Source organism: Lepeophtheirus salmonis, chromosome 2, assembly GCF_016086655.4.
Source record: "Lepeophtheirus salmonis chromosome 2, UVic_Lsal_1.4, whole genome shotgun sequence".
In the NCBI taxonomy this organism is placed as follows: Eukaryota; Metazoa; Arthropoda; class Copepoda; order Siphonostomatoida; family Caligidae; genus Lepeophtheirus; species Lepeophtheirus salmonis.
In genome coordinates this window covers 40,218,869-40,231,495 of record NC_052132.2, presented here as the reverse complement: position 1 = coordinate 40,231,495, position 12,627 = coordinate 40,218,869, and the positions used below count along the sequence as shown (strand labels likewise).

Sequence of the window (12,627 nt, the reverse complement as noted above, 5' to 3'; positions counted from 1 at the left end):
GCGCTAGGTTTGTGCCATTTTTTTGTTCATTGGGAGATGAATATTAAATATCAAAAATGACTTGGGCTTTAATTCCAACTTAATAATTATAAAAAAAAATTGTTTGTCGTTCTGTGAAGGACTTATTTTTAGCGACGACCGTGTGTAGCTAAACGTCTGAGCGTCATATTAAAAATAACATAACAAGCTAGTTATAAATAAACAATATGAAAATTAATTTCCAAAAAAAAATTTAACTAGGCCTCTAGAAAAAAAAAAAAAATCAATATATATTCTAACATTTGGAAGATCAAAGTGTTGGCAGGAATAACAAAACTAAGATTGTTCATAGGCAATTCATGAATATTCATATCTTGGTATTAACCAATACTTTCTAAAGTACACAAATATATAATGAAGTCCCTGTATATTACTTCCTGAAAATCATAGCTAACGTGTATATCAAAACAATTTAGGCGGCATTTCTTGATGGTGAAAAAAAATTGAAGTTTTTTTTCTATTTAGTTTTGCTCCTAGGAATGATAAAATATGAAGAGATATTTTCACAGTTTATGTCTGCGGTTTTTTTTTTTTGGGGCTATAATATTTAAGAGACTACTATAAATCAAAGACGATAGAAAAAATTTATGTACAATCTTTAAAAAAAAAAAGAAGAAGTTGAATATATTTATATTTATGAATAAATCTTTCCAACTTTTTTCTTCACTTCTTTATTATTGCCAAATCCTGGGTGATGATAATATCATATTTAGAGTACATAAGTATGTCTCAATATTTAATTCCAACTTTTCTACAGGAGGCGGGAAAGAACTTTTCCGAAACTTTTATATTTAAAAAACACCCTAGAATATATATATAATAGTGTTTGTATCCAAAAACTATTTCTACGAAAAATGTTCCAAGATGCAATGTGATCACCTTCGGAATGAATCACATTCTCGACAAGAGAGCGAAACCTAACGCAGTTTTGGTCTTTGTACATTTATTTCTATGCTCAAGATAATCACATAAGATGTCTTACTAATCTTTGCTTCAAAAATGCTCTACACATAATTTACCTTCAATCACAGCGTAAAAGTGCACCTCAAAATCTTATAGCCGGTCTTAGCGTGATATTTTTCCTTGGGCCTGAAGAAATATCATTCCATATTCTTACCATTGGAGACCAAGTCGACCAGACATATGACCAATGCTGAATAATTCGTTCTATAGGTTTTTTATAGGATTTTATTTTTCTGTATATAATCTTCTTAAAAAAGCATAATAAGAAATTAGGGTTAATAAAAACATCTCATTAAACGTTTTTATTAAATATTAATCATAAAAACGTGTATCTCTCTATAAGATTAATAAAAAATAAGAGCAACATAGTAAAAAAATAAAATATACAAAAAGTCAGACATTTAATAATTGGAACTAGGGATAGGCCTATTTTTATGCTTATTATTGATCCAGATAAAATTTAAAATTTTCATGTTATGCTGAGTTATTGTCCTTCAGAATTATCAAATCTAAAGCTATATAACTTGAAGCAGCTGTAGTAATTATGCCTTTTATCTTCATTTTATCCATTTGTTTGTTTAAGGTTATCTTTTTTGCAACAGACAACCTAGAGTTCAGTATGCCAAACCCGATAGTTTTTACCTTCTCTAAAGGATATAAATTATTCTTCGGTGGTCTAAAAAGAATCATAGCCGATATGTGGTTTGGCGATGTGTTTATATGTTATAAGTTCCATGCGACGAACATTCTTACTAAAGTTAAAATGGACATTTAACAAAACCATGGATAACTGAATTGAACACTTTATCACATTCTTTCAATCTTATTATCAAATAATATTCATTCCGTAGCCAATTGAAATTGGGTAGTGAATTTCCTGCTATCGGCAATGTTCTTATGTTTTTTTAAAGTCTACTAATGATCCTGCGATGAATTTGTTATTTTGAGGTTAAGAGCTTGGTCAGAATTTTTTTTTTTGCTTGCTGCGTACTCATTTTACGTCTGATTTCAAAAAACTTAATTTAAGAGACAAAAAAATAAACACACTTTTTAGTTATTTCTTTTTTTACCCTCAAATAATACCGAAATCAAAATAAAGCAGATGGAACGATGTATCTCAATGGACAACACGCTCTAGATAAATTATTCTATTGAACTCAATGCGCGTAGGTTCCCGTTTCGGTCATTCCTAGCGAAATAAATATATATTATTTATATGGTATACGAAAACAATTCCTAGGTCAGATGGAGTGAATCTAATACAACAAGCTTCACTTATATATGTGTGCGCGTCTAAAACTGAACACTCTGAAATTTTTAAAAATAGTTAAATAATTCTGTAATTTCTAAAATGGTCGACAAATTAATTTATTTAACATGAAAGATGAGAGTCTTAGACACATGTCTATTCAAATGGCCGCCCATCATCTCCACTACCAACTCCAGCCTGGACCGGAACTTGCTGTATGACTTGGCGATGAAGCTCTGGTCGAGGTTGGCTCTTGAGGGCAGACTTCAGTTGGTCCTTGGACTTGTATTGAACTTCCGACAGCATCCCCTTTAAACCCCCAAATACTGCGAAGTCAAGCGGCGAACAATCAGGCGAGTGAGGCGGCTTTCTTAAGCTTGTTGAGAAGAATCTTCGACCTTGCAAGGCGGGGTTCCTTATCTAAAGGCTTGAAGGCTTGACGAGGGTTCTCTTGTAGACATTAAGGCCAAGATCTTTCTTAACTAGCCGGTCCATGGTCCTTCTGCTGACGTTGAACTCCCTGCAGAGGCCACTCACGGTGACATTGCAGCTCTTGTTCTCGACAGACTTTTTCACGTAAGCAACCATTTCATCCGACCTTCGAGGCCTTGATTTAGATCTTGTGGTCGCCTGAGGAGTCGCTTTGACTACCACGCTGTAAACAGTGGTGCGGCTGCAGTTCAAAACCTTGGCAATTTCAGTGGGAGTTTTTCCCTGCGTGGAAAGTTCCAAAATTGCGACTCGACGTCTCTCCATATTATCGGCTGTTGTTTCATTGTTGCTATTTAGATTTTGCTGGAGTTTTGTTTATAACTAGTCAAGACCCTTGCCTCGAAGCATACACCGTTTTCAACTCAATAAAATCACGAATATGTGCATAGTGCAAAATTTAAAGGAGTGTTCAGTTTTAGACGCACACACCTGTACTTAAGCAGTGGAACTCCCCCTGACAAATTAAAGTAATATTAGAAAAAAAAAAGAAAAATAGCGTGGAAAAATTTCCTTCTGCACTCTGTGTATATGTACATAATATGGACATTGCAGACATGGGTATACCTATGTAGGTAAATGCCTATATACTTTTATGTATATTTACAGTTACACGAAAACTGTATTAATACATACATAAAATCCACTAAGGTATTAAATATGCAAATTATCTTATTTACTTATATTTCTCATTTATTAATACTAGTTTTCCTTTGAAGTCCTTTGCAAAATGTTTATATACTTAGACATATAAATATTTATATACCTAAATATAAGTATTTCTACATTTGTACATTACATTTTTCAAAGGTGTGTGTTTGTCTGTTGAAATAGATTAATAATAGTCATAAAAAAGTTTATTTTTTAAGTGTACGAAAAAGTTAATTTGACAAATATTCTATTCAATTTCTACACATTCTTACAATCAAACTTTTTTAATACTCATAATAAGCAAAAAAAGATTTAAAAGAAGTCCTTAATTCAAAAAAATCGAATGTTATGTCTGCATATATTCATATATATTAAATGTCGGACAGTAAGGTTTCAATCTACTACTTCAAATTTTACTTAATAGGGCTTAATGATTATTGTCATAATATCTCTACAACACTGTACGAGGTAAAATTGTGGACTTAACTTTAAATCAATCTGGAATACTTTATGGCGTATGTTTTAATATGCAAGGTTTCGTCTAAAAAGTAAGGACTGTTCCGGTTCATAAACAATATAAAAACAAACTTTTAAAAATCAACAGTTGCCAACATGGAAGCGAAAAGGCAAAGGAGGGTCTTATTTGGGCTCCACGCCCAAGTGAGTGTAGAGAAGATTATGAAGGTCGCAAGGTACTCCTGGAGTCTTGTTGGCAACATTAAATGCATTATAGCTTCAGGTCATAGACGTGCAATGTCCCCTGTCAATACAATGCTAGAAACCGGTAAATAAGGATCATGGAGGTTGTGATCACCAAAAGTCTGGCCAAGTCGATGAAACAGTATGAGAAGCCTCTCAATGTCAGTTGTTGGACTGTGAGGAGGTATGTTAAGGATTTGAGGAAGGCGAAATTGACAACTGTTTTTCACAGCAGCCAAGGCTAGCCGGGGCAAGAGAGGCCATAAATTGTTGATTTGGTTAAAGCACAATAATGTTGTATTCCTTTGCATTCTTACAAAAGTTTACAGAATTTATTTGTTATCAAAAAGTCCACAATTTGATATCGTAAATTCTATGTATCATACAATTGAAATTGTTATTTTCCAACGCTCTAATTATTTACTTACCCCAACGAGTGAAATATCCGTGAAATTTCTTGCATTTATCATATTTTAAGAAACTTCTAAATTTGATAAATAATTTATGTAGCCCTTTTTTTGGAAATGGTCCTTAATTAGTTTCTGAGTCATTAAAATATTAAAGAATTAATGATTGGGGTTTAATATAATGCTTCTTTATGTGTGCATATCTATTTTAACGATCAATGAAAAAAGGAATAGAATATGTATTATTTTGTGTTCATATAATATTTTATTAAATTAGAAGTATTTTATCATAGTGCAGAGTCTACAAAATTTAACATTTTTTTTCCAACATTTATTTTATATTATGAATCCACAGGTATAAAATATAACAGTAAAAAAGCATTCAAATTTTTTAATTGATGTATAATGCGGGCCACTTCTCAAGGTAAATTAAAATTTTTATAGCTAAAATTTAATGTTTTGGTGTTCAAAAATTTGAGGGAAGCACTTGCGTCGATTAAAATTGTAAATTGTTTACTTGACTAAAAACAATGATTTTAATTGTAAATATAACCATAAATCAAAATTGCCTTTCATTTGAAGCACAAAACTACATATTCCATAAAGATCTGTTAGTTATTTTCGTGTATATTAAACACCTTCCAAAGTTGCTTTGTATGGTAAAGTAAGGGAACCTTCAATGGTAAGTAAAGAGCACGAGCAACAAATGCTGTATATATCCTTACAGGGGACTAAAAACTGAAGTCCCGTCCAGTTTAGTCTCGGTCCAGTCATTTTTGATCTTGCATATCAGTACTAAATCGGTTAAAGTTCCGCCCTGAACTTTATTTATTATACGCTTATTTTAGTCTTTGGGGTAGATAAACACACCTTGAAAAGTACGAAGTGTTTATCAAAATTAGTTGAAGTTTAGTAGATCAAAGTTAAAGTCTTTTTATAGTAAACAACCCATGACAGAAATATTTCATCATCTATATAAGTAGAAAATAATAAAAAATATATCAAAGTATCATTGAAATTAAATTATATAAATTCATTCAGAGGTAAAATATATATTTAAAAATGATATTGATCTGTATATAATTTTGCAATATCTTCAAATATTTCGCAAAGTTAAGATAAAAATGAGATTAAACTAATAAGAAATACAATTTTACTACAAATATCTATTTTCTTACTTTTGTTGGAATAATTAAACTACTCAACAAAATACCAATCCTTTTTTGCCCTTGATTTAAGATGGTGAGTTCTTGACAGTATTTACTACGATAAACATGAAAATGACCTTTATAACACGAAATTTCTGGTTTCGTGGACTAAAAAGTATTTAATTTTTTAATTTTTTTTTCCGACATCTACATGATTTAGTGTTATTTTTCGCCTTGGAAGATATGAATAAAAAAACAAAACAAATATAACAGATAGCCTGTAGGTACATGTTTCTCATTTCAAAAAAATTTCCAATTATTGATATATATTTTTCTGAATTGAAAGAATCCCGTGTAAATATAGAAAAATGACAAAAATTAAGATTTTCTTAAGAAGTAAAATAAATTTAATATTTTTGATCACAATTGTGATAATTTCACTTGTATAAAATTGTATTTTTGTCTTAAAATTGGGGAATGATTTAATTATGAACGATGTGCTAAAGGATTTGCAATTTCCCTTTTTTATCCAACCTAACACAAAATAATGTTTCTCCTGCACGTTTTGCAACTTAAAATCCAAGTTGGCTTAATTATGGTATGATAATTTTTTATAAAAAAAGATCCGCAAGTAAATGAGATCTTTGTAGATCTTTTAATTGATAAAAACAACGTGAACAATATTTTTTGGCAGGTAAAACTAAGTACTACAAAATATAATAATTATATCTCTTGTCATCTTATTTGGGACGATCGAGAAGCCTAACATTTCCTCATTTTGACCCAAAAGTTCAATTTTCTTGAGGCAAAACGACTTTTACCGCGCCAACAATGGCATGTCGGATCTAAAAGACCTTTCCAATGTCAGTTCTTTGATCCCCCTTAACAGAAAAAGTCTTTTTGCAGGGTAAAAAAATATTCACCTGAAAATGGTACAGTACAAATATCAGGTTGTGGGAAAAGTAAATTCGTATTTTTTGCTATATTATTCAATGCTTTATAATAAGTGTTACAATCATCAGTTCTAAGCCAATTGTTCCCCGTTCTGTTCGATAACTTGTTGCCAACGAGAATCCAACTTCAAAATGCCTTTTTTCTAGAAGTCCTTTTATTTATTGTCAAAATACCTGGACAACCAGTTTTCACAGGCCTCTATTGAGGCCAAATGCGTTAGTGAAACACGATTCCTCTCCTACTCCAGTTTCTTTTTGTATCCATCCTTCTCCAAATGGTACAAAACGGTTTTATGATAAATGTTCAGCTTCTGGGGCGTGCTACAACTGTTAACATTACGGTCTATGTCCATATCTTCAATCATTTTATAGAAATTTTCTACGACAGACTTGGTGAATCATTCACCTCTATTAAACCAGAACTAAATCTCTCGAACCGCTGTTGTGTAACATGAACCGAAAGAGTATCAACCCCGTATACATTGCAAATTTTGCTTGGTCACTTTAGACGTATTTTTCACTTTCAGGTAGTAAAAATGTAAAATATAGTGCATATCTTCCTTTGAGACCTCCATACTCGACGCACGACAATTCAAAACTAAGACAACCAAGCGCGATGTAGTCTTAAAAGAGTTTATAGCATACCCTCACACCTTTACAACATCTTATCGTATGATACGATGTGGCTAATAATGAACAAGATATAATTACTTAAAAAAAAGGGGATTCGATTGATATGTTAAATATTAATAAATAGGTAGATGTTTGAGATTTTAAATATTGTTTTATCAATCTTTTATTGATTCTTTCCTCAAAAAAACAAAACAAACGGAAAACAAATCAATAATGCACCTAAGTAACAATGTGTGTAAGCAAATTGCACCCACCAATTATAGCTTTATAAAGCCATTATCACTTGCACTCCATGTTGGATAAATTGCTTCAAAATTTACCAGCTTTTATCTGGTGTATTATTGGTTCTGGTTCGTCAACAAACAACAACAATGGAGTCAAAAAGACAATGGATTGCATACCTACTTTGAGCTCTTCACTCTGTAAAGGAGGACGTGGACATTGTGGTATGCTTTTTTCAGCTTTTCTGTAAGGACAGGAGGCTCATTAATAGCGGTGAAAACTTCTTCAGGACAATAGGAAGTGGATGATACTGTAGGAGCACCAGAAGTTGATGAAAGAGGTTATGAAGACCTGATTGGATGCCAATTACACCAAAGAGGATTACTGTTTACAATAAGATTCAGCACTTGGCCATAAGTCCATAACAGCTCCAGCTTGGTACAAGGAAAAGCTCACTAATTTCTGTCCTTTAAACAAATGGACCACTCATCAGCGGACGAATCCCCACTGGACTATGGAATATGGGGCTTTGTTGAGAGCAAGGCCTGAAATGTTGCAATGTTGATTCACTGAATGTCTACGTCATCAATGAGTGAAATGCCGTCAGGCTCAGACTGGTGTCCATGGTGGTCGGAGAGAAGGACATTTTGTGAAACAATTGTTGATATTATAAAGTATAATAATAATTTAAAAAATATTCGAAAAATGCCTTCAGGCTCAGACTGGTAGTCATGGTAGCCTGAGAGAAGGATATTTTGAGAAATAACTGTTTTGATATTATGAAGTATAATTATAATTTAAAAAAAATATTTCAAATACTTTGTACATGATATTCATGATGAAGTTGATTTAAATCTTCAAGTCAAACACGGTACAATTTGCACAGGCACACATTATATTTTTTAAGACCAAATACTTTTTGTAAATTATTTACTATTCAAATCAGTTTGTCTGGCGTAAAAACAATTGAAAATCCAAGACTTTATTCCATTTTACTCAAACCTATGTAGGGGTATCATTAGTCTAAAATGGGAAAAAAAAAATTACAGATTTGTAATTTGCTATTCAAAGACGACTAGAATAAATTATGGAATTTTAAACATCTTTTGTGGACTCATAATTTTTTCAAGATATATATAAATAAGTTTACATTCTGGCTACATTGAATAAAACCTTTAATTTTCATAAATATAACTCAAAGCATAATCCAAATATCATAGTAACATGTTTTATATTTTCAGATCTAGACTAAACAAAGAATACGTTATCTAGGAGTAATAAACTCAGTAGCAGGATAAATCCTTTATATTCCTTGCACTTGAAAGTAGAATAGATTAGAGTGACATTAAAGTTTATTTATTGATATAGTTAAAGAAATTGTATTTCTACATTTTTTTACATCATCATAAAAATACGTATATAAAATGGATATTAACCAACATATAAAAAGTTTTTCTAAAGAAAAAAAATATTTTCAATATGTACGTTCAACATTATTATGCATTACAACAATAGACAAAATGTCAGAAATACCAACTATATTATTCCATTTTTCCTTTAATATAATCAATTCTTGAAATTATATTTTTTGAACGGTCAGTATAAAAAATTGTTTTAATTTTTTATTTTAACTACTGATGCTCTGAGAGACCATTCAAGGTAGGAGAGAAATAGAAAGTCTTATCTTAACACTTGTTTAATGGCTAAGTGTATATCATATTTAACGACAAAGGGGTTACTTTGATTTAACATTAAAGAAACTTTCGGAATTAGTATTTATTCAAATTAAAGCCAATATGATATTTACACTTCAAAAAGGGAGTAAAAGGACGATCCTTTGATCAGTTTCAACTACAAAATGAAAGTATTAGGAAAAGATTGTTTATGAAACAAAATATAGAATGAAAACAGCTTCTGGAAAAATTAAATTCTTCAACACAAAAGACATCTTATTCAATGCACAGTTTATCTTCAATGCCCACAAACTTTGACATAGATATGTATAGTATAAAAGAGTCGTTTGGAAAGCCCGTGCAAAGTCTGAGAATGGCACTACTGGTGCGTATCGAGTTTATGTTTGGCAAGTAACATTTTTTGAAAGAACACAAACCAACTTTCACCCAGATCAGTGAATTTCTTTCTGTTTGGCATTCGATTGAATGGAGGAATCGGCCAGAAAGATGATAGCGACTTTCTTTTGGATTAGCAAAGAATAATCCTCATAGATTATATGGAAAATTGTAAAAGTATTGTAGGTTCATATTATTCATCGTTATTGGTCTGTTTAAAAAAAGAGCTGCGAGATAACACCCACCATTGGGCCACAAAAAAGTCTTCTTCATCACGACAATGCACTAGATCACCGTCCAGTAGTTGTGGTGGCAAAATTAATCGAAATAGCGTTCCAACTCGAGATGCCCACAGAAGAAGGAATCTCAAGCATCTTCACTCTTCTGTCATCCATCACCATATCATGGATTTTATCAATGATTTCTGGAGTAGCAACTTCATCATGGCGTCCAGAAAGTTCAGCGTCAATTGTACCCATACGGCCTCTCCGAAAATATTGAAACCACTTATAAACTGTTTTAATCGATTGTGCAGAGTCCCTATAATGTTTATCAAGCTTCTTTTTAGTCTCTTGAGGCGTTTTGCCTTTCAAAAAGTAACGTTTAATCAAATGGACGAAATTATTATTCATTCATTTTGAAAATACCTCCACTTCCTTGATTTAAACGAATCCCAAACAGAAAAAAAGTGACCGATCTAGCTGAAAGTTGGTGGGTGTTCTTCCAAGAAATCCTATTAACCAAACATAAACTCGATACAAACCAGGACTTCCATCTTTTGGACTTTACACGTACTTTTCAAACGACCCTTGTACATATCTATGTCAAACTTCAGAGTAAAAAAATAATAGTTAATTTATAAATGATTTTATATGTATAACTTGAAAAGTATACATAATAAATATTCTTTTATGGGAAAAGACTTTATTTACACCCCTTATTTAACATTATCATCTTTGAAGCAACAATAATAGCAATAAGAAGTAGCTTATGTTAACAATGTATTTAATTCAGTATTACAATAAGTCTCACTTCCGCATTTCCTGGAACTTTTAAAAGAATATTTCCCAGAGCTTTACATACATCTTTTGTACATCATATTCCCCGAAATTTTATCTTATTTTTTTAATATTTCTATTTGATTACAAATATGGATGGATGTAGTGTGTGCCTAAAAAAAGCAAGAAAGGTTGTCCTGAAGGTAATAGAATGCTAAAATACTATGTTTATATGTATGTGCGTATGGAGTAATAAATGTATATAAAGTCATTTGCAAAAGTTTCAAACTATCTTTGATATTTTACTTAATTCAATAATAATCGTTTTCTGGACGTGTATATAAAATTAATTACCAATCGACTGATTTACTCCATAAATATATAAACCCCCGTAATGCATTACAATATTATGGTCATTTATAGGGTTCATATTATTATTTGTGGAATGGGTGATATACTTAAAGATATCAACTATATCTTGGAGCCTGCATTTATTACAAGATACTTTTTTAGGTCCAATATAGCTGTTCAAATATAATTAATTAAAAAGATCTACCAAAATAATTAATATCACATTTAAAAAAACTAAAAATGTGATTTTTTAGGACAATACTCAGTATTAAAAAGAGGTTAACCTCGTTTAAAAATATATGAATAATAGCTAAATCAAGTAAGTTATACAATACTTGCCCTGGCTAAAGTCTATTATTAATTATAGAGTATATAGTCAACCCATTTAATTAATGAAAATTATTCCATATTTAGTTTTATTATAATATAAAATGTGGTAAAAATAAATCCATAAGAATTACATTATTTTTAATGAATTTAAATAGATAAAAATCTACTAATGTTTATCTTCTTAGCAAAAAAAAAAAAAAACAGTACTTGCATCACTGTTGGACTCGAAAATCTCCATTATTTCATCTACATTTTCAACAATTGGCGTTATTGAGCGTCATGCATCTTTTCATCAAAATTACCAAAACGGGATCGATTGATCCAAAATTTCGCATGATTTGCTTTTACAGTATCAAGAACATAGACACTTTTCCCATTTTCAGGCGCCAGGTTTGCGTTTTCGCCTTTATTGGAGAAAAACTGTAAAATATGGGGTGTTGCTAGAGTCATTTTTGACCTGCGCTCAAATCAGTCCGAGTCAAACAATGACAAGACTATCTTATCTTTCTAACATTATCCAGCGTTAACCGATGGCACTTTTACAAAGCGAGATACACATTAATAAAGCCATTTATTGAAAAAAAAAATGCATTTCCTTCTACTTCACCCATGATATAACTGAGTGAGATAATTTAATTTCAGTATCGTCATTTTGTAAGTTTTTGTTAATAGTACTCATAACTTTTACATTTTTTAAAAATAAAATCTAAGTAATTTTAAATAAAGACATGACTCGTTTATTTGTTTGAATTTTAAATTTGGGTTATCAGCTTAATACTATTGTATTTGTAGGCGTAAGCAAAATATCCCCAATGTCTTACACTACATATAGTCCAATATACTGTATATATGTATATGAATTAAAATCAATATGATATTTTACCTTAAAAGGATAATCCTATGATCAGTAACAGAAAAAGGGGACATTAAATCCGTGAAATATAAATTATTTTTAAGGTTTACAAGAAATGCAATCATTAGTATTCAGTTCACATTATTTTGCAAAAACTCCTCTAAAAATCTCTACAACATTCTTTGAAGGAAATATTTATTTGTATTTATTGCTACCTGATTATTTTAGCGTATTACAAAGCTTTAACAAATGACTATTGAGAGTTTTATCAATTACCCGTCATAACTAAATGAAGGTTATATGACTAAGTTGGAATTAGTCAGAAGATATTCGTTCCTACAATGATTAATAACAAAAAAAAAAAAGATCTTCCATGATTAAATTTTTACAATAACTATTGCAAGGAATTAAACATTATATTTTCTAGAATACTTAAAATATGTTTTAGTATCCCAAAATGTCGGCCTCAAATTGAATATGTTATTATAATTTCATTGCTATTGCTCTGGTAAGAAATTCCATTTAAAAGGTTTTTTTATGTATTTAAAACAATTTGAATACTTTAATCTATTT

The 12,627-nt window shown here is 30.8% G+C and overlaps 1 protein-coding gene across 6 annotated transcripts in view; it reads right to left on the bottom strand.

Moving 5' to 3' along the window:
- The window catches only part of LOC121113760 (V-set and immunoglobulin domain-containing protein 2), a 445,858-nt gene that overhangs the window by 117,614 nt on the left and 315,617 nt on the right, over positions 1-12,627 (bottom strand). The window lies entirely within an intron of this gene.